Below are 23,689 nucleotides of genomic sequence, written 5' to 3' on the forward strand. Positions count from 1 at the left end.
TCAAAAAGGAAACTGTCTGATATAAAACAATGACCAATATCTTGTTGCTAGTCTTAAACCTATTAAATCAATTGCTGAACATTAAGTCAAAAGTTATGTAAATCTCATTGACTCAGTGGTTCTACTCTAGTTGGTACTAGGAATAGGATATTGCCCAATAAGTTTAGCATTTTCAACTTTAAAGATGCATGGCAGAATTTACAAGAAGTTCAAAGAAGGATCAGAAGACATTCAATTTTGCTTCAGAGGATGATTTGGAACCTCATAAATAGTTCTACATAGATGTATGTAGAGTAGATTGAAAGTTGATGGCGTCGTCAGTAAGCAACAGTTTTAATTCAAGAAACCTTTGTCTAATTGGCAACTTTTGTTGCCAGCAAAAAGTTGTAGTGAAAACTGAATATCAGGCAATACAGGACAGCTTACAAGAATGTGTATCTCACTACTGCTTTTTCATTTATGCTTTGAGAATATTTTTAGACAAGCAATTGCTGATTCAGATGATGTCATCATGGCCAGTGGTTACCTTATCAACAGATAAGCAGGCAACACAGTATTACGAAAGTTATTCGGTAAAGTTAGTGAAGGGAATAATGAAACTGTCTAAAATAGATGTTAAGAAAACCAATTTCATGGTGATCAGTAAAAAGCAAGTAATCCAAGAAATACAATTAAAGATTCCCAGTTAATATATAAAATATGTTGACAAACATAAGTATATTGGAATGTAATTGAATAAACAATGGGATAATAGCCATGTAATAAAGCTGAGAAACGAGATGGTCTATTTAGATGAAGCAAGTGTGGCTCATGGTCAGAGAAAAGAGACATCCCTGAAATTTGGGGGTCAAGTAACTCATATTTTGGTCCATGAGCCACCTTGAGATGAAGAATGTAATACACAACCAAAGAGGATACCCCACCCCACCCCCCATATTTGGGTCTAAGAATGTGCATTGTGTTGTACTATGCATTTTAGTTCTGTATAGTATACAATGTTGGTCTACTTAAGGCTATCATTTGAAAAAGAGACAAAAGCATTTCTTGTAGGGTTCTAAGACTTTCTTGGACTGAAAGGATGATTAGCAAAGAAATACTAAGATAGATGAATAAAAACTAAGAAATCATGAAACCTGTAGAATATCATAAGCTAGAATCATTTGGTCATGTAATGAGAAAAATAAGTACAAATTGTTAAGGCTGAGTAGCTCAGCCAAGGTAAAATAAAGGAAAATAATAACACAGGAAGGATTATTTATTGTAGGTAATACCTTAAATATTGGTTTGGCTTCAGCACAACATCAATGCTTAGAGTTGCTGTATCCAGAGTTAAAATAAGCATAACAATGCCCAGCCTTTGATAGGAGAGGAGAGACAATGAGTTCATCAAATATGCATGCCGGATCTTTAAGGTGTAGACCAGACTAACTTGATTGCTCCTCTAAAAATAGCTTTTTGACTTGGGCATGATGAAGGTTGCAGTCTTATTTTAATTTAGTTGATGTTGCCTGACACCCAATTGCAAGTATACACCAGCATTAAATCTATCAGCACAGATTTCAGCAATAAATAGCCACAAGGTAAGAAGTCATTGCCAGCCTTTGCTGCTGCATGCCAAGTAGTCATGAGCTCATATGTGACAGCAAATGCCTATGCTGACTTCTTAACTAGTGGCAATCGGCCACTAAGATTTGTGCTGATGGATGTACCAATAGCAGGTGTAAGTATCAGGATTCTGACCATTGTAAAAGGGCCTTTCTTTCCACCACCCCCATAGTCTAAATATTAGGGTGCGAAGGCAGGCCTGGGAGAGCTAGTTGTCTGATGGGGTGTTTGTTGACCATGTGACCCACCAGATTGGAAAACTTGTATTTTGGGGCTGGCTGTGGGACTGGGGAAGTTGCAGCCCCCCCCATCTAACTTTTCTGATTTCTTTGTGCCATCTGTATTCTCAGTTTAAAAAACCCATTTGCTTTGATGTGCTGTCTGGGAAAAAGAAGTCTGAACCCACTTAGGCATATAAGAACTATTTCTCAGTTCTTGTATAGGAATTATTTCTGGTGTCGTATCAACCCTGCCCCCAACTCAGGATCCTTCTAATATTTTTAGCCTGGCTTTCTAATGACAGGAATCCCATTTTTAATGGAACGTGGTATATATCAGTTCACAAAATCAAATGGTGTTAAGTCACGGCAAGAAATTGTTACTAGTCGAGGAGTTGAGTCGTTTAGTCATCATTACACTCCAAATTATACCAGTGGTGTGCAAAACAGAATCTAAGTCTCACCTAGCAACAATATAGCTCTGTTTACACCATTTGACTTAATCACCCTATGTAAGTAATAGGATTCTGGCCACTGTATAATTCAAATAAGGTTTAAGCAATCTGAAATACAGATGAGAAAATTCAGCACTCTAATTGCTTTCAGATGGGGGTGGGGGTGGATAGATATCAGTACATTCAAAAGTAAGCAGATTATGAAGAGGAATTCATTGAATTTAAATGGACAGTTTTCATTGTGTGTCCATTTCAAATATTTCATATTAGGCTGCTAGTGAAAACAGCCTGCAGGCAGGACGACAGGAGAAAAATAATATACATGATTATACGGCTGACTGAAAGTGATACCAGAAACAACAGAGACATTAGGTTTCAGGCACAGAAGAGAGAAAGAGTAATGACCAAGGTAGTTTGCCTGCAATATTTAGCTGGATGCAACCAATTTTTCATTGGGAGAATCTTAAAAAAAAAATGTAATAATGTAAACTATATTGATAAGAGTGTCTTACCACAGCACCCGCAAGAAATAATTCTGTATGCATGTGCTTGTGTGTAATTAAAGATAAATGGAGTGGGTTGGAGAAACAGTGAGAGCAAGAGAGATGTATGCAAATCTTGTTTTACCCCATCCTCCAAAAGCAGAAGGGGGTGCTCAGCGGTGTGTGAAGACCACTCACTATTCGTTCCCCAAATCGTATTCAAAGCTGACCCCTGCTCTGCATACAGTATTTATCTAACATGGCAGAACTGAATTGAAGTCAGAGCCAGACTTACAGTGACTCTGTGAAAACATGAAGCTGCTTAATGAAGTGGAATATAATCTCCATAGGTTTTAGAGATTCTGGAGATCCTTATTTTCACTCAAATCACTCACTTTGATAATTAAAGGATAATGAGCCAAATCGTTGGTTTCGTCTCAGCCAAACCACTTCTATATAGCAATTTGAGCTAATAATTTTTTAAAGAAAGGAAAAGCAAAACAAAGAGACTCCTATCAACAGAACATGCTCAAGAATAATAGGAATATTATTCATTGTCTCTCTGGCCCTAGTGTATTGCCATACATCAGTCAAGCAGGATGCCTGAGACAAGGCAAGGTTAAGGGCCAGTGGAAAGGCTGGCTGGTCATCAGGTCCTTTGGATGATCAAAACACAGTTGAAAGTCATTACATACCAAAAAATATCATGATATTCGGTCCTGCGAATTACAAAATGAGGAAAGGAGGAGGAAGTACATACATTTTATGACCATCAAAGTTTTTGTTCTGTTTTTTTAGATATACCTGAACAGAAATTTATGTATCATTCATAATGTATCTCTGTCCCAAAGGCTCTGGATGGGCTCAACATTTTTCTCTGATTGTTTGTTCCTCACAATAGCCTTGTGAGGTGGTTAGAGGTACTAAGGGGACTTCCATATCCTGACCAGCCTTCTTCATCGTCTCCTACACTGATTGCATCACAATCTGCATCTCTGCTAGAGCCAGCTGCAAAAAAAGGGTTAATTGCCTGATTAAGGGTTTTTGAATTTGAGAGGAGGTGGACCAATTCATTTCTGCTTCCTCTTGGTAGAAAAAGTGAATTAAAACCAAGTGTCATCATCATTCTCATGATTAGTAGCAACAGGAGCAGCACCTGAAAGTCACCAGTGTTCTTAGAATTCAGCAATATTGGGAAAAACCAAACAAACCTAGAACCTGCTTGACTACTAAGGGAAATATGAGGTGGACAAGGGGCCCTTTTGAAAGAGCTGTCCCTTAAGGAGATAAGAGGGAGGGCTTGTAGAGAAAGGGCCTTTTCGGCAGCTGCCCCCAGACTATGGAACACCCTCCTGACTGAGATTCGTCTGGCACCGACACTGATGACATTTCAGCGCCACGTCAAAACCTTCCTGTTCCAGAAGGCTTTTAACTGAAATAATATCAGCTGTGGGGCTGATGGCAATTTTTAGAATATATATTTTAATTGCATTTTAATTATTTTGCCCTTTTATTTTGCCTTTTTATTGTATTTTAAATGCTGTAAGATGTCCAGAGACCTTCGGGTAGTGTGAACGGCATATTAAATAAATAAATAAATAAATAAATAAATAAATAAATAAATAAATAAATAAATAAATAAATGAATGAATGAATGAATGAATGAATGAATGAATGAATGAATGAATGAATGAATGAAAGAAAGAAAGAAAGAAAGAAAGAAAGAAAGAAAGAAAGAAAGAAAGAAAGAAAGAAAGAAAGAGTAACAAGGTGCCAAAGTACAGTTGTAAATAGATGCTATTACGTTTGAGGCTGGAGATGAATGTAGGAAGGGTCCTGAAAAAAGATTTATGGACAATCCAAGTTTTATCAACACAAATGAAGGGATGGAGAGAAATGCCACCATGTAGGATATGACATGGGAGGGCGTTACTATCATTAGAGGGCAGAGATGCTTCTTTGGGGATACAGGTAGTAAGATAGGAGTATGTGTACCAGGTTGTGAGGTGGCAATCAAATGAATACCATTTTGAGCAACAACGGCTTCAGTATTGTTGCTGCCATTGGTTTCCTCTCCCAGTTGAAGTAATTAAGCTCTATTGTCTTTTAGTGGACCCACTCATGACAACCTTAAACCCAAGAAGCATTGCAGTCTTTCTTTCACTCCTGGATCTTGGAGATCATGGTTAGTAAAATAAAATTAAACAACTTGAAAGAAAATTTCAAGATGTTTAATTTCTACTTACCTACCTACCTAAGTAGGGGTGGGGTGGGCTACTTCCCAGTGTTATTGAATTTCAACTCCCAACTTACCCCACCACTTGCTATGTTAGCTTGGGCCAAAGGCAGATAAAGTCCAACAACAACTTAAAAATTGCACTTTGCCCACTCCTGTGTTACAACTCCTCCTTTCCTCAACATTGTTTACAGGCTAATTCCACCACCTCTGAAACCAACCTTCTTCAAAATTAGAAATATACTCTGGAGTACTGGGTTTGAATCTCCACTCAGCTATGGAAAATGACTTAGGGAGTGGAAACGGTAAAACCACTCCTTAAATATCCCATTTACCTGAAGTGCTATTAGGGTCAGTGTAAGTCAGTTCTGACTTGACAACAGAGAACATACCTAAGCAACTGGGCTAGTGCAAGAAAACAACCCGAACTCCTACTTCTCATAGCAGCCCTTTGTGCTTCATGAAAGGGCTAAACAGTCCAGCTCAACAGTAAGGACAACATCTATTTCCTACTGAAAGGGAATGTTTTCAGAGATACTGTACATGCCTCAGCAATCAGACTTGCAAATTAAGCACTTCAAGTTATCAGTTTCCTCAGAAAGTAGGCTAAATGCAACTGATAATTTGAAGGTGAGGAAAACCATGTGCCAGGATGTGGGTGTTTTCCAGCACTGCTGGGAGCTCTTCTTCTGAAAACATGCTGTGTCATATAGTCTGATTCTCTGAGGGCCTGACTGAGTGGGTTTAGAGATGGTGAGCTATGGTGTGGGTAAGAGGGAAGCATTTCCCCCCCCACCCCAAGATCCAATGCAAGATCCTGGTGGTACTTGGATGAAGCCCATCGTATAAATGGCCCCTATCCACCCACATAGCTATTAAGTCCAGTGCCTAGAAATGCGTAACTACATCACTGTTCATGTTTCTGCTCATGAAAAAGGCATGAGCCTGCCTGGATCTTGTTCATGAGTAAACACAGATGTGGAAACATGTCAAGTTCTCTGAGAAATAGCCATGAATGACTGAATGGCATTTTAAAAGAATGGCTGAAATCCTGTTGAAAATTTACACTGATATAACTTTATCGTGGTGACTTTCAGTGGTGAGTTGCTCCAAGGTGAGAAGCGCTGGATAGTTCAGTGGTTTAAGGCATCTGGCGGCAGACCGAGAGGTTGAGGGTTTGATTCCCCACTGTGCTTCCTTGATGGGGACTAGACTGGATGATCCATAGGATCCCTTCCAGCAATCCAGTTCTAAGATGATGATGGTGGTGGTGATGATAATGATGAATAATTCAGTGCAGGTATTTCCTATTACACATTGAGTCATGTTGAAAGTTATACTGATGGACTTGTACAGGAGAGGTCTAACTAACAGAATCCTGCCCAATACATCATTCTAGACCAGTGCAGGGAATGTGTGGCCCTCCAAGTCTGGCCAGACTGCAGTTTCCTTCAGCACTAGCAAGCACATCTGGTGGTGAAGGAATGCTGGGGGGCTATATTCCTACATCACCTGGTGGACCACACATTCCTCCATCACCTCATATGATAGTGGCTGTAAGAAAATAACTTTATATCCTCCAGTGGTGCTGAAGAATAGCTTTGAGGATACCTTGGACTATCACAAAGAGGAAAAAGTGGGTCCTAGATCAAATCAAGCCTGAATTATCTATGGAGACAAAATACGTATATTGAAAGTGAGACTGCCTTACTTTGGGCACATCATGAAATGGCAGGATTCTCGGGGGGGGGGAATAATGCTGGGAATGGTGGAAGGCAGTAGGAAAAAGAGGATGAGCAAATACAAGATGGATTGACTCCCTAAAGGAAGCCACATGGCTTGAATTTACAAGAGCTGAGCAGGGCATTTGAAGATTTTGGAGATTGCTCATGCTATGAGTCAGAGGCAACTTCCTGGCACATAACATCAATATTAATAAACTCAAGTTGGTTTACATGACTTAAGGAGTTAACATCATCATGCTAAATTTGAACCATTAGAAGAATAGGGTGGTTGCACACGATAAAATGCAGAAGGCAACCTTGGTCTCTCTAGCATTGAGCTGATCATTGTGCTTAGCCCGATAGGAGATTCCTGTCCTTGCAATCCTCCGACATGTCTGCCGGCTTCATCAGCTGCCTCCTTGACACATTGAGGGCAGTAGATTCCCATAAGATGTCACCTAATTGTCCCCAAATGAGGGATCTTCCTGCCATCTCCCCCTCCTACCCACCCCAACCCCACTGGAAACACACTCCTGGACAAGCTGCTACTCACAAGTCAACTCGGAGTCCATTTGGTTAATGACCGATGAATGCTGCTGTAATGTGATTTAACAGGACTCAAATTTGCCATAACCTCAGTCATTAATGGAGCAGTGTTAAAAGGTGATTAATTCTCAGTCAGAGCTCGCCTGTCATCACTGTTAAAAAGCTTTATGGTCCTCACCACAAATAATGGCCCAAACACAAAATGGGAGACATATCTCCCTCCCCCTTTCTCAGAATGCCCACCCTGCCCTACTATTCTGCATTTTCTCTCTCTTTCTCTCCCCTCCCCCCCAATTCCCTCCCTTCAGCCTTAGGGGGAAAATTCACTAACTGAGAGAGGAACAATCAACATCCCAGAAATCTGAACAGGGTTCACGTTATTTCCTTGGTTTCCCTGCAAATGACAGCCTGCCAAAGGAGCCATAAACTCCAGGCAAATACCAGGATGTTCTTGAGAGAGAATGGTTGAGCAAGATGGAGGTGGTTTCTGGACCTGGATAGAAGGACTGAATGGACCTTTCATAGCACAACTTGGAATTCAGTCTCCCTTTCATAGCAATAAGATAGCAATGAGAACTGAGTAGCGGTGCTGTAGGTACCCACCCAGCCACCCACTGTGGCCAACCCAGCTGCCATGCTGTTACGGTCACAAACAATGCTGTGTTTCACAAGCCAGAGAGCCACCCACAGAGAAAAAGCTCATGGATGCCAGTGGCAATTAAACATTTGTCATTTCTCCACTGACCTGGTTTTTCCTGAGCCAGAAGATAAATTCTTGTGTCAGAATTGTAAGGGGTTCTCAAAGATCATTTAGCCCAACATTATTGGAAAGATCACGCTCAAGGCAAGAAGGCCAGTGAGATGGTGGAAGAAAAGACTATGTATTGCAAGAAATTGAACAAGAAAAAGAGAAAGAAAAAGGTGAGGGAGAGCAAAAAGTGAAATCCAGGCAATGTATATAACACTAGCAACACTACTGTTCAGCAACAACATGTTGGGTTTCAAAGGAGATTTAGCACATGCCAACCAGAGGGGTCAGCCACACTGTGTTGTCCCCAGTCATTCTGTGGTTGGTCTGGACAATAATAACCATCATCATCAACGTGAGCCGTCAAGTCAATTCTGACTTATGGCGATTCTCTTCAGGGTTTCCTAGGTAGAGAATGCTCAGAGGTTGTTTACCCTTTCCTTCTCTCTGCAGCGCCCTAGGATTGTGCAGCCTGTGCCCAAGGCCACACATACTGGCTGTATTCACAGGAGGCATAGTGGGGAATAAAACTCCCGACCTCTGGCCCCACAGCCAAATACTGAAAGCACAGTCGGATATTTTTTGTTCCATTATTTGAGGAGATCATCCATTTGCTTTCACACATGGAGACGTGATTTGTTGCTGGGTGTACTGGGATGCACTGGGTTGGTATAATACCACCTGACCACACACATCCAAAATTGTTCTCTGATATCTTGCTCCACTTCTGCCCTTGCCCTACCGAATTCACTCTCCTTCTTCCACCCTTATTTTGCCGGGTTATATACTCAGACTTTTGTCTTGTCTTTTCTTCATTTTGCTTTTGAACGGTTGTGCTGCATTGCTTAACTGGTGCTTGGTTTTGGAGCAAACAACATCCTGGGGCAGTAAATATGTATAGTGAGCTGGTAGAAGGAAAAGATAAATGGGACAGGCTTGTTGCCTGGGAAGAAAACAAAACAAAAAGATTAAACCAGAACAATTAGGATGGAGTATTGTTGATTTTCTGTAATGTACTGTGGTATTCCACTATTTTTAAATAAGCACCTTAGGAGCTTAGTGCTAAATTCTTGCTGTACAGGAAGAAAAGAAGAAAAGAAAAAAAAAGCCAGTGATGAGGGCAACTGATAACAATCAGGTGGGAGTGGAACAGAGGAGGGTGGGTATTGACCAGGAGAAACATGCTCATAAACGACATCATTTAAGGACACCAATGGATCAGCAGGAGACAAAGTAGTTTTGGAGTCCACATGAGTAGATTGTGCCTTGGAGAAGATCCACTGTCAAATGCCTATTCTGTTTGTCTGATTGTTCAACTGGAATCTGCTTCCCTTCAGTTTCCACACTTCAAATCTCCTGGAGCTGCAGAGGACCAAACCTCTTTTATTCAGCCTTCAGTAAGGCTGACCAGCTTCATGTTACTTTGCCATCTTGAAGCATCTATATTCTTGATGCTTTTATAGTACTATTACTGTAAGGAACAGGTCCCCACCCTGAGAAGCTTGTTTAGGAAGAGCTTGGTTTCCATATTTAAAAGAAACGGCCTGACCCATGTTAAATACAACAACTTCTTTTCACTTGGAACCTCTCCTTTTTTGCTTTTACCAGGACAGAAAGTCTGCAAGCCCTTTTGAATGTGGCACAAAACTGTGGCATTTCAAGCCACCGACTGAGTTTGTGCCCTTCACAGACAGTCATGTTGAAAGCCAGAGAAAATGGGATAAGCAGCTTTGGCTCTGCTTACCAGACAGAAAAGCAACCACTCAATTTGGGGTTTGGGGGAGGGGGTCTGACAGGTCATTTGTGCAATGAAGGATATGTTCTACAAACACTATGCCATAAAGTTGATGGTTAAGCAAGGATTTAAACTTGAGATGCTCCATGCTCAAATGCCTACTCAATGGATCTCACAGAACTTTGGATTACCTTTGCTAATTAATCACTCCAATGAACCTTAAGTGGCAGCATGTGCCAGGATACAGCCGAACAGGTGAATTGTGCAAATAACTAGGAATTCTGGACTACAGGTAGATTGAGAGTGAACTGTGACAATAGTCTAACACTCCACTGTCAAATCACATATTTGTTTCAGGCTTCATAAAGCAAGCACATGCTGGGATTTATGAAATTTTGAACCTAAACTCATTTGGGGGCCAAAAGACATTGTTGGCAATGTTCCTTTTTTTCAGTCAAGCACCTGACTGATACAAAACGGATCTTGGAAGAGAATGTTATGACTGTTTTCTCTAAACATTTACAAGCAAGGACATTGTGTGTGCGCGTGCATATGTGTGTATATATATTTATATATTATTCCATGCTTGGAGACTGGAGACACAGCAGCTGGTCTCTTCATTTTACAGATGGAGCTTGCAAACACTCCAGATATTTTTAAACTCTTAATTTACATTTTCTCCCTCCCGGATTTCGTTCTCATTTTCCTGAGGAAACTTTGCAACTGCCAACTCGGAGTGTGTTGCAAGCCTCATTGCATTCGGTATATGTGCATGGTTTTTAAATCAGTTCTTTGCCACACAGATAGATCAGAGCTCAGAAAAGTTACTTTTTAAGAATACAGGGCCTGAAATGCGGGGATGCTGGGAGTAGCAGCCCCCAAACGATAATTTGCTAAAACTCAAGAAAGAAAGAAAGAAAGAAAGAAAGAAAGAAAGAAAGAAAGAAAGAAAGAAAGAAAGAAAGAAAGAAAGAAAGAAAGAAAGAAAGAAAGAAAGAAAAAGGTAGCTAGATAGCTAGATAGCTTAGATAGCTAGATAGCTAATTTTATCATTCCTTTCTGTCAAAAGAGCCAAGTCAGCAAGTCAGAAATAATAAAAGTAAGACCATGAAAATTCTGGAACTGTAGTTAAAAGCATGAAATTACAAACTGCTAAAAACAATATTAACAGCCCGTTTAAAAAGAAATATATTGTCACTTAAAATCAGAGGTGGGCAAAATGCAACCCATAGGCCATGTAGCCCTCAGGGGCCATTTTTGCAGCCCATAGGATCTGAACTCTCTCCCCACCCCCATTTTAATGGAGAAAAATACTGTTCATAAAGATCACTTGTTCTCTCTAGGGGCCATGAGCGCAATTGTGGCTTGTTCTGAGGGCCCCTGTTTGTCCCCGCACACACTTAGCTATTACAGGACATGGGGGGGGGATCAGTTGCTTAAAAAAACTTTTTAGTTAAATCAGTTCTTCAGCTAACAAAAAAAGTAGCAATTGCAACATTTTTTTAAAAAAATGCAGATTAACTTCTCTGGCCATGCCTCAGTTAGCCTCTTTCCCTCATAGGTGCAGCTTTTGGAGAGCCTGCAAAACTGGAAAATGTTCCTTAGTCCTGCTCTCTTGCTGGAAGCTCCCATGGACATTGATTGCAATTCAGCCCTTGCTTGTGGATGTTTCATCAGTTGGGTTCCCTCAGAGTAGACATAGCATGCCATTCTAGATAGACTATGGGTTGGGTCCAGATTGAAGTGTTGAGGTGGCAAATGTGGATTTCATCTTCCCCATAGCAAACCGTTCCTCAAGTAACCCCTTAAAATGCTGCAGAAAAGATCAAAGGACCCAGCAGAACGTGGTGATCTGGGATGTAGGATTCTTGAAAGACAAGGAGAATCAACAGAAAAGAGAAATATACTGGGTTGAGGCCAGGTTTCTTCCCAACTCACTTTTGACCCATTGATTGCAAGGGATCTGCTCTGAGCCTGACTAAGTCTGGATCCACACATCACTATTCCATCAGTGCCACCTGGATCAAACCTGCCTTGACACATTGCTTCCTGCTACAATTCCCACAATAAACTGGTTCTCCCAATGGGAGGAAACAGAATGTTTGCCTCTCTCTCTTCTTTCCCGCTAAGCAGTTAACATTGCTGAATAATAGAGTCATTTTCTGTACAAAGATGATTCTGGGCACCTACGATAGTGTGTGCAAGGAAGCTCTTTCACCCACCCCCTCCCTTGTAGCACATACTGAGTGTCAGCTGGATGCAATCATGGCCTCCATTAAAGTCCCCTTGTTCAGACCACAGAAATCCACATGCACATGTAGTTGGACTGCCTGAAACTGAGAAGATCTGTCTCTTAAATAGCTTTGAAAAGGAAATGCCATTGCACGACAGCCTGCAATTCCCTTCTGTTTATTGTGGTACAAATGGAATACCTTTTGAATTTGAAATTAAACCTAATTGGGGCAATTTACGAGGAAGCAAAACCAAAGTCTGGTGGAAGATTGGTAACTCCAAGAGGGTGCAAAATAGGGCAAGCTAGATGCTGAGTTTTTATGTGTGAGTGTCTCCTCTCCTTGGCCATGTCTCCATCCATGTGATTTGCTTCACAGACACCATGCGTGGTTAGCAGGCACTAAGACACACCGTGCTATCAGATGAACCTTTGACAGCATCTGTGATTAACACATCTTTTCTTGAGTGCCATAATAAGACTCTTTTCTTCCTGTTTAAATTATCTGCATTTTCCTCCCTTGCTCAGAGCAAATGGATTTGTCCCCCAGCTGGCAAATAAAAACAAAATCAGACTGGAAGTCCTGAGTTCCCTGCCTTTGCCCTGCCCAACTAAATTACCGCAAATCCATGCACTGCCTGCTGGATAGCAATTTATCCTGTGGCATGGGAAGAATTCAGATGTGGGGACAGCAGAACAAGATCATGCGTCCCCCTGTGCATCTGGCTGGATAAACAATTTCATGCAGCTTCTGTAAAATAAAAATAATAAAACAAAACAAAAAGCAGGCAAAGGAGAGGATGAGCTTCATGGATCAAAGAGATATATGGGAGATCACAATGTGTTTCTGCAGATGCTCCCCCATGTGTGTTAATCTAGCATTGCACAACACATTTGGAGATAGACGTGATGAAGGGAAAGGAAATACAAATGAACTGGCTCCCGGCTTAAATTATAATGCCTGTATGAGAGGTTTTCTTGCATCTTCCATGAATATTGAACATCATCCATCCCAAAGACAGCATTAGCAGTAGTGTTGATTTTATAGGAGAAGCCAAGGTGGCATGCCTGCAGCTGAGTTTACTCTGCTTTTGAAAGAGCATTTTGCTGGGCTACTATTGTTGATCAACAGACCGTATCAACAAAGGAGTAAACACGGTCTTTAGGTTATACAGTAATGAAAAGCTGGCTTACGGTACTCTAAAGTTTGTGGAGCACAAAACTGGGAGACTGTGAGGAGTACCTTGCGCAGAAAGTCCACAGAGTGTACCATTAGAGATGGGGGTATTCATATATAAATATGAATATCCCTGCACAGCTGGAGTTAAAAAGGGACCAGGCCCTAGGGGCCAGATCATCCACTCACATGTTCTCCAGTGGCAGTGGCCCTGCTCATCCTTCCATTTGCTCCCAAGAGTCGTTCTCTTCCCAGTCAGCTAGCCACTCCTGGCAGAGGGAGGGAGGATGAGTCTCCCTAGAAGGCTGCCAAGCAGCTAGCCGAGTGGCACTCCGGAGCAATTGGAAGGAAGAGAGGGTCTGCCACTGCTGCTGTATGCATGAGTGGATAGTCAGACCCTAGAGGCCGGACTCTTGTTAACTCCAGCTGCATGGGGATATTCATATACCATGTTTCTCCGAAAATAAGACAGGGTCTTAATTTTTGCCCCCAAAATGCATTAGGGCTTATTTTCAGGGGATTTTTTTTTATGTAAAACAATCTACATTTATTCAAATACAGTCCTGTCATCTTCTGGTTGCTACACAATGGTGGAGGGCGGGGTTTCACTTAATGAGGGCTTATCTTTGGGGTAGGGCTTATATTATGCGCATCATGAAAAATCATACTAGGGCTTATTTTCAGGTTAGGTCTTATTTTTGGGGAGACAGGGTACAAATATGAATACCCCCATCCCTATGTACCATCTTAATGTGTCTTATAATATTCTCATATAGATTGAAAATGGTCCATATTAATACATCATGGAGATGGGATGCATTAAACACTGCAAAATCTTACATTAAACCTGTGCCCCTGGGCATGTGCCCAACTACCACATGATCACTGCTGATGGTGACAGCAGCCACAAAATTAAAAGACGCCTGCTTCTTGGGAGGAAAATCATCTTTCCTGGGCATTAGTTATAAGGCCTAGGATGTCTATCCTACTTCTGTACACCCTCTTCGTTACTCCCTCCTCCAAAATGGTGGTGGGATGAGAATAAACCGACTGGGAGGCCAAGCCAGTACTTTTACACAACTGGCATTATTGACAACATTAGTGACTTAACTCCCGGAGGCAGTGGAAGACAGGAGGGCCTGGCGTGCTCTGGTCCATGGGGTCACGAAGAATCGGACGCGACTTAACGATTGAACAACAACAACAAGAAGGAACATCCAATTGCTAGAAAGTATTATGGGAGGCCTTTCTTTGTGCCTTCCAGATTCACAAAATGAGACTGAACTAGAGATAGATCTAATTAATAAAGGAAACTATAGCCTTTAATTGCAAGATCTGAGCAGGACCTTTTGGAGTCCATTAATTCATGTGTGTGTTTCATGCCATCAAGTTGGAACTGACTTATAGTAACCTTAATAAGGCTTTCATGGTGAGATATTTAAGCAGTGGTTTTACTGGTCCCACACCACCAGTGAATTTCCATAGCTGAGCGGGGATTCAAGCCCTGTTCTCCAAAGTCCTAGTCCATCACGCCATCCACTACACCATACTGGTAATTAATTCACAGAGTCACTATAAAATGGAAATAATAGGATGGCACATAATAAAACAGGTAAGCAAACCCATAGGAATCACTCCTGTTGATGTGATTTTATTTTCTCCAACTTCTGTTATGTGGAAGCCAGGCTTATTGTACCAGTAAAAGAGCTTAATCTGGGGTGGTAAATTTGTTAGACAGCATTAGTACTCTTAAGCAATTCTTCCTAAACTCTGGCTGTCTTCCTTTCTTTGAGGACAGAGATGTGTGGGCCATCCTACACCCTCTAAACCACCCTGCTACAGTCCATGTAATGACAGATCTTATCTCATCATTGCCACCCAGAGTAGACATTCAGTGTAGATGGGTGGGGTAAAAGGCTAATAAAATAAAATTTAAAATAAAATAAATCATTAGTGTGCATATAAAGTTCATCGGCCAGTTCACAAGGCTTCTGTACATGAAACAGACGATTGGGGTGCTATCATATCCTTGTCCTTTACCAGTAAAATATGTTTGACTGGAACACCACCATCCAGTTTTTCTTTTGGCTTTGGCTGCTATCCTACAACTGGAGAAATTTCTGTTCACTTACCCACCTGCCCCACCCAATGTTTGTGTGTGTTGAGGGAGGAGAGGGAGAGACAGCTGTGATAACAAAATCAGCAGCAGGAGGTTTGTGTCTGATGTAGATGGAGCCTTGTTTAGAAACTACTTTTGCTTTGCAGCAGGGTGCAAGGTTATCTGCACATTTTTAAAACAATCACCAAAGGCTCTAGTTTTCGTTCAGGACTCATCATGGAGCTTGGTAGGCCAAAGGTCTGGACAGTGGTGTGAAGCAGAAGAAGTGGGCATGCAGGTGATCTGAAGAAAAGGGAGAGGACAGAACAGAACTCCAATAAACAAAGAAGCAGGTGGGGCATATCTTTCAGGACCTTGGACAGAGCTTAGGGAGCAACTTTAAGTTCAGTTTCAGTGAGTTGTCCGATGGGCTACCTCTTGGGTGTGTTGCCTGGATTGGCAAGAGAGCTTCATAGGATGTGAGGCCTTTGGAGGGAAGATGTTGCTACTGCAGTTGAATCAAAGTTAGGGACTGCACTTTATGATAATGCACAATTGGGAGTAACCTTTGCTTGTATCGGTGTTAGTAATAGTGTTTGGGCCTGGTGTTTCCTCAATCCATGCAGGGGTCCTGTATATCTGTATGTTATTGAATTCAAGACCTTGATGTACATGGATCCAGATGTTTTATGATCCCCTTTAACCCAGCTGTATCTGAAAAACTTGGGCTAAGAACTGGAGACAAACCCATAGAAGAGGCCAGTCTGCATGTTCCGTCTCAAGGCACTTACCCTAAAACATGCAAATTTCAGCCATAAAGGAACCCAACTCACTTTGCACATGTCTGCTTCCTCTGCTGTTCTCCACTCTCCTTCTCTCCACCCCTTGTTCTTTAATTATCTAGTGCAACAAGCCAGGCACCTTTCATGCATCATCACCTTTTATAGAGCTTCAGTGGTGGAGATTTAATTAAATTAGCAGATCCACAAAAACAAACTTGGGAATAAAGATGACATATTTCTGTGGTCGTAAGCATAAGAAAATTCATTACTTAACAGTGACGTTAACAAATGGTGTTCATTACTTATTTTCCAAATGACCAGGCCGGATCTCTGATGGAGATGCAGGGTATTCCAGTCGTTTTCTTTTAATCATTTCATTTCGCTTGATAAGAGAAGAAAACTGCTCACCAGAAAACTGAAGGATGGATCCCATCTTTTTTGAAGGGGACAGTTGTAATTCCTGTCCCCCGGCATTCTGCACAGTGGTGAATATTGGCAAGGACAAAGAAGCAGATGATAAGTAATAAGTTTCTCATTTGGACAGTTTAATAATCAGAATTCAAGTATTTACAGTCTCTGCTCTGAAGACATCGCTGCAGAGAAGATGTGAGAAAAACTTTGTTGTGCGAATGGAAATTTTTTTACTTTGCTCAAAATGAAAGCTAAAGTTTATAATGAGTGTTCACTTTGGAGGTGAAGAATTGAAAGTTTCAGTTGGTGATAAAGATGGAGCCATCTTAAGGTAGTTAGCTCCCATCCAAAGATCAAGAAAGAGTAAAGGTGTTTCTTTGCTTGTATTTTATTTTATTTATATATTTAGTATCAATCTGTGGGCCCCCTTTTTCCAGATGAGGCGGCTCAAGGCAGCTCACAATGTTAAAGCAAGGAGAATTAAAAACACACTAAATTAGGCATTAAAATGGAATTAAGCCATAATAATAATCAAAAATGTCTTTAATGGTTAAAACATCGAACGCTTTAAAAACAAACTCACTAAGCTGAAAACCAGCATACAGGACTCAGTTATCAAAAGCCTGTCTGAAAAACTGGAATGTCAACTCTCAGTGGAAGGAGAAAAGGCAAGGGGCCAACCTACTATCCCAAGGGGAGAGCATTCAACAGCCTGGGAGCTGCCACAGAGAAGACCCTCTCTTGTTCCCCTATCAAGTTTACGTGTAATGGAAATGAGATAGAGAAGAGGATCTTAAGAGCCAAGAAGGCTCATCCATGGAGATATGATCCTTCAGATAGTCCTTAACTAATAGAGTTTTATAGGTAATAATCAGCACTTTGAATTGGGCACAGAAATGGACTGGTAGCTAGTGCCTTTGCTGTAGCAGGGGCATTATATTATCCCTGTTAGTGGTGCTAGTCAGCAGTTTGGCTGCTGCATTTTAAACCAGCTGAAGTTTCCAATCCATCTTCAAAGACAGGCCCATGTAAAGCATATTACAGCAATTCTAGTGGGATGTAACTAAGACATGTGTCATTGTAGCCTAATCAGACATCCCAAGGAATGGGTGCAGTTGGTGCAACAGTTTCAATTGTGCAAAGGCACTCCTGGCCACCACTTAAACCTGGGCATCCAGGTTCAGGGATGAATCAAGGAGTATACACAAGCTGTAGATCTGAGTTTTCAGGGGGAATGTAACCTCATCCGGCACAGGTTGAATCCCTATTTCCTCATCTGCCTTCTAACTGATGAGGTGCCCATATGTCTTGTTTGAATTAAGTTTCAGTTTATTTGCCCTCATCCAGAATGTTATTGACATCAGGCACTGGTTTAGAAATATAGTGTTGGGTTTCATCAGAATACTGGTGACACCGAACCCCAAAATTCTGGATAACCTCCCCCAGGAATTTCATGTATATGTTAAAAAGCATGGAGGACAATACAGAACTCTGGGTTAGGCCAGGGGTCATCAACCCCCGGTCAACGGTCTGGCGCCGGTCCATGGGCTTCCTTTAACTGGGCCACAGACACAGATCGCCGCCCCCTCCACATGGGGGGCATGTTGTGCTTGCGGAGGGCCGTGTCGCACTTGTGCACATGTGCAACACGGCCCGGCCATCCGCAAGTGTGACACGCCCACCCCCTCTCAAAATCTGCCTATCTTCTAATTTCAGCCAAACCTGGAGCGGGAGCAGCAGGGGTGGCACCTACTTGGTGAGCGCAGGGCTTCCTCCCCACCTCATAGGGGCTGGGTCCTACCTCCCCCCTGAAGCACCCACGCGTCCAGAAGGGGAGCCCTCTCCCTGCCCAGCAATCTTCTCCCTCAGGGGTTTGGTGCCACTGGGGCTTCTACTTTTAGCTCTCTCTCCCTCCCACTCTTTGCGGGTCATCTGGTGAGGCTGCTGCTGCTGTCACCTCATCCTCTCTGTGGCTGAGGTGAAGGAGGGGCCCCACTCACAACCTGGCTGTGCGCTTCTCCTTCCTCCCACCTGGCACTCCTCTGCTCCCTGCCCAGATGTGCCATGGGAGGCAGTGATGCCGAGAGAACAGCCTTCTCTCACGTGCTCCCGCATCTCCTTTCACAGCCTGCCGGGGAGAGCTCGCACCTGTCCATCCATCCATCTTGATGGTCTGTCGCTCATTCCCTCCCTCTCTCTTCCTTTCCTTTTCCTTTCCTGCTGCTGCTTGTTTGCCACCACCGGGGCCGAAGAGCCATGGCCAACAAGGAACAAGGAACAAACAAAAAGGTATCCAGACCAATAATTGATTATTCTTCCTGCACTGCTTCTTCCATTCATTTTACCTTTTACCTGTATGATCAGCTGTATCTTTTAAGATTTTAAATGGTTCTACTGGAATGCCATTACCTCCACTGGCCTTGTTGTTACCCATGCTTTCTAAGGCCCACTTGACTTTGCTCTCCAGGATGTCTGGCAAAGGTCAGCAACCACACCACAGTGGTGCCTCAACGTACGACCATAATCCGTTCTTGAAGATGTGCATAACTCGAAATGGTCATAAGTCGAAGCACCATTTCCCATAGCAATACATAGAAACCCCATTATTCTGTTCCGACCAGAAAAAAACACCAAAAAATAAATAAAATAAAAATAAAACACTGGAAGCCCCATAGGAATGTGTCGGGACCAAAAAACAAATACACCAAAACATACATACAAACAAACAAACAAACAAAACAGCCAGCCCTAGTGGAATGCCATCGGGCTGGGGGAAAAAACACAATGCCCTCACACACAGCCAGCCCCAGCGGAATGCAATGTGGCTTAGAAAAAGAAACACAACCCCCACACACACAGCTAGCCCCAGCGGGATGCTATGGGGCTGGGAAAAACACTCAAAAAAACACCCCCACACACAGCCAGCCCCAGCGGAACACAAATGGGGCTGGGAAAAAAACACTCAAAAGGAAGCACACACACACAGCCAGCCCCACCAGAATGCGATGGGGCTGGGAGAAGAAACACAAGCCCCCCAACATACACAGCCAGCTGCAGCAGAATGCTATGCGGCTGGGGGAAAAAATCACAAAACACCCCCACACACACACATACAGCCAGCCTGAACGCGATAGGGCTGGGAAAAAAAACCACACCAAAACACAAGAAACATCACAGCACAGGAGGGAATGCAGTAAAACTGGGGAAAAAATTAACCAAAACCAGTTTTGACCTCTTAGCTGGTCGGTGTCTTAGGCTGTATAAGGAGGGATGGTGGTAAAAAATGCAAAAAAAAAAAAAAAAAAAAAAAAAAACACCCCAAGCCAAAATTAGTTTTCATCCCTTACCTGGTCAGTGTCTTTACCTGTATAAGGAGGGAAGGTGGTAAGAATGGTAAAAATAAACCAAAATTAGGTTTGATCTCTTACCTGGTCGGTGTCTTGGGCTGTATAAGGAGGGAAGGCAGTTAAAAAGGAAGATCAGTTAAAAAGGGATCAAAATCAGTTTTGATCCCTTACCTGGTCAGTGTCTTTACCTGTATAAGGAAGGAAGGTGGTAAAAATGCAAAAAATAAACCAAAATTAGTTTTCATCTCTTACCTTCTCAGTGTCTTTACCTGAATAAGGAGGGAAGGCAATTAAAATAGAAAAAAAATGAACAGAAATAGGTTTTGATTCCTTACCTAGTCAATGTCTTCACCTGCATGAGGAGGGAAGGTGGTAAAAATGGAAAAAATAAACCAAAATTAGGTTTGATCTGCTACCTGGTTGGTGTCTTGGCCTGTATGAGAAGGGAAGGTAGTAAAAAGTAAATAAATCTAAATTGAGTTTTGATCCCTTACCTGGATCAAACCATAAAGTATGTTGTTTTACCTAGCCATAAGATATGTTGTTTTACCTAGAAGATAGTTATGTGATACATATTAACATTTATAAACCACTATCTTTTTAAATTTTGAGCAAGTGATTAACACTATTATGATTATGAAAATAAATACAAGATTAACCCAGAAAGAGAACTATTAAGCTGAACAAGTCAATAGATCCTGGCATATCAACACATTAAATATTTCAGACACAATAATCTTTGGAACTCTTCAGACTCGGAAACAATATGTAAAGAGGTCTGTTGTTCATTTCTGAACAACATAAACAAAAACTTTTTTTCCTAATTATGGTTACTAAGGAAGTAGATTAACCTAATACAATCTAATGAATGCTAGGGATGAAATACACAGATTAATCATACAGAGTGAGCAAATGTTTCAGAAATAAAACATTTCTGTTTCATTTCCACCAACTACACCCATGGCTCCATCAGAAAGGGGGCACCCAGAAAAGGATCCCCACAAATGCTACTCTTTCCCATCTGTGTGTGAAGTCTGTTATTGAAATCCAGCTTACATCTGGCTGCCCCCTAACAAACCCATTTATCTTCATTAAAAAACAACAGCAACCTCTCAAAAGTACCACATCAACTGCCCTGCCAGACCTCATCACCTTAAACCTACACTACCCAGGCAACGCCTTAATGTAGTTTCCAGAGCTATAGACAAAACAGGAAGCAATCCTGTCTGTTGATACAGAGTACATCTCTACAAACTTGAACCTGAATGGCTGAGAAAGTCCACGGTTAAGCCCGGATGAAAGGTAAAAGTTAAGTAATTTTGAAAAGCCAAGGTCTCTCTAACTCATTCTGCTCCCAATGGCTGTTGAGACAGGAAAGCAGCAAGTGGGCAAAGACCAACTGTCAAGAACTTAGAGCACTGTTGCTCCAGCAATCATGTGACCTCAGAGGTCATGTGACACTTTCTACCATTATGACCTCAGCGGCATGTCAATAGTTATTTAAATGTCTATCACACTCTTAAGCCCAACCAGGCTGCTTGCAAGATTGAAATAAAAGTCTTGTCCTGTGGATCATATAGATACTTCTGTATGGGCTGCTGTTGGGCTGTTTTGTTTTTGTTTTTCTTATAAGCTCATAAATGACAAGTAGTATCTCCAAATGAGCATCCATTAACTATCTTAGTTAATGACGTGGAGCTATTTACCTACTCCTTTTTAGGTCAAGAGTCAAGAACGGAATATTAGAAGATGTTGGAGAGCTAATTGCCATTCAAAGCACTATTTATGTCACAGAACCCTGGTCCAAATTCAGAAAATGTTAGCACTAAAATAAATATTTCTTTCTTTTTCTCCTCCTGACTTAGGGCACAATCCTAACTAGTCAGGCTGGCCTTACGCTGGCTCAACCAGACTCTCACAATTAAAAGGGAGATGCCTGTTAAAGGTACAGTGTGCTATTTCCCCCGAAAGCAAGTCCTTTCTGCAGCTGCCATGAAACCCATTGCAACACCAGTTTCCACCGTAGAAGAATAAGCCCCTCCTAGGGCATCTGGTGCAGTCAGAGTGCCCCCATGACATCTGCCTTTCTCTCATTTAAACATCCATTCACCCCACTGTCTGAGAGAACCACAGGAGGCAACCAAAGAAAACTTCTGTTTATTGATCTATAGGATGGCCTCACATTACTTCCTTTTCCCCTTGCCCTAGCTCATGATTAGTGGCAAGGTTAGTGACTAGAGCTGTGTAAAGTTATACTTCAGGCAAGAATTCTTATGCTGTGTTTTCCAGGGATCCTATAGTCTGTTGTCCATCTGACACAATTCTACACAATTCTACATAACTACATAACTACACAGTTCAAGGCCTGGCCCTTTCACTGCCCATCTTCCCGCTCTCCTTCCTGGTTGGGTAATGCTGAGTTTGCACTTGGACTCTCCCTTCTGTTTTTAATCATGATTGGGCAGCTTGGGTCCCTTCTACAATACTAAATTTGTGGCTTATGATTTGAGGGCCAGCTTGAATCCCTACCACTGTCAATCCACCTGCCCCTTACTTCCTGGTTCATGGTTGTGGGGGCAATTTGAATCCCTCCCACCCTCGCCTCTTGGTTCATGATTGGTGGGGCCAGCTTGTATCATAACAGTGATATCTCACCCACCCCCTACCACCCAACTGATGATTAGGGCACCAACCTGTATCCATGCCAGTGTCTTTCCAGCCCCATCAGCCTCATGAGTCATCCCACAGCTCATGATTGGCAAACCATGAATTCCTTCCCGCCCTTCCCATCATTATCAATGAAAATAGGGTTTGTGTCCCTCCTTTTTTTCCTGCAATATCCTTCCCTAGGAACATGGCCCTGAGCTAACTTGTCTCATAAAGAAACTTGACTCAGAGTTGTTGTATACAGCATTTTTTTAGCAGGTATCTTAGACAATGAGTAGACAGACAGCAGAGAGACATGTGCAAAGTGCTTTTGTGTAGTTGTGCTACAGTCGATGCATAGCTGTCTGACCAGACCAGCTGCAGGACTCAGGCAGTTCAGTGGCCGCAGTCACACATGGCTGGGTGCTTTTGGAGCTGCACCTGTAGCACAGCTGGCTGTTGATTCCAAAATGCTATTGCACCTATCTCATAGTTACACCAGGGGAAAGGCAATGGTGTATGTAGCTCATAGTGGCAATTTGCCACTAATTAATGAATCCCTGCTGGTATTGCTCATTGTGCACCAGTCAGGGGGTTTAGCATATGCCTAGGAAACCAACTGGGACTCTCTTAATTAGTGACAATTAGCTGCTGCAAGCTTCACCATTGCCTTTTGGTTGGTGTAACTGAAAAACATAATTCTGGTCGTTATGTGGCAAGAGATCTAAGTACACGTTCACTGGCAGCTGCAGCCAAGCCTCCTTCCCTAGTGAATATACCCATAGGATGTATATGCCTCATTGCATTTTTAGATACATTCTTTTCAAAAATAAAATAAAATAAATCTTTTAGGCACGGTGGGAAGCAGAACAAGGTCTTCCTGACACCTAAGCCCCACAACCAAATCATTCCTATTTGACCTTTAAATTAAGCGAATGTTTCTCCAGTTAAAGAATAAATCCAAACCTCCCCAAATACAGCTGCCTGGTTTCTCTCTCTCTTTTTTACAGCCAGCAATAGACCTAACTGGTTGCTGGCAACAATTGAAGCCCACATCTGCAAAAAAAAAAAAAAAAAAAAAGTCTCTGTTGGCCTCTAGAATGCCTCACAACTTTCCAATCCATGTGAAAATTTTTCCCAAGCTAGCTGCGGCATTTATAGAGGAAAGGGGGAGGCTAACAGGGCTGCCAGAACTGCGCCCTACCCCTCCTCAGGAAAAAAGAAAATGCTTCTCTACTTCATTTCTTAT

This window comes from Pogona vitticeps, chromosome 2 (assembly GCF_051106095.1).
Source record: "Pogona vitticeps strain Pit_001003342236 chromosome 2, PviZW2.1, whole genome shotgun sequence".
Classification (NCBI taxonomy): domain Eukaryota; kingdom Metazoa; phylum Chordata; class Lepidosauria; order Squamata; family Agamidae; genus Pogona; species Pogona vitticeps.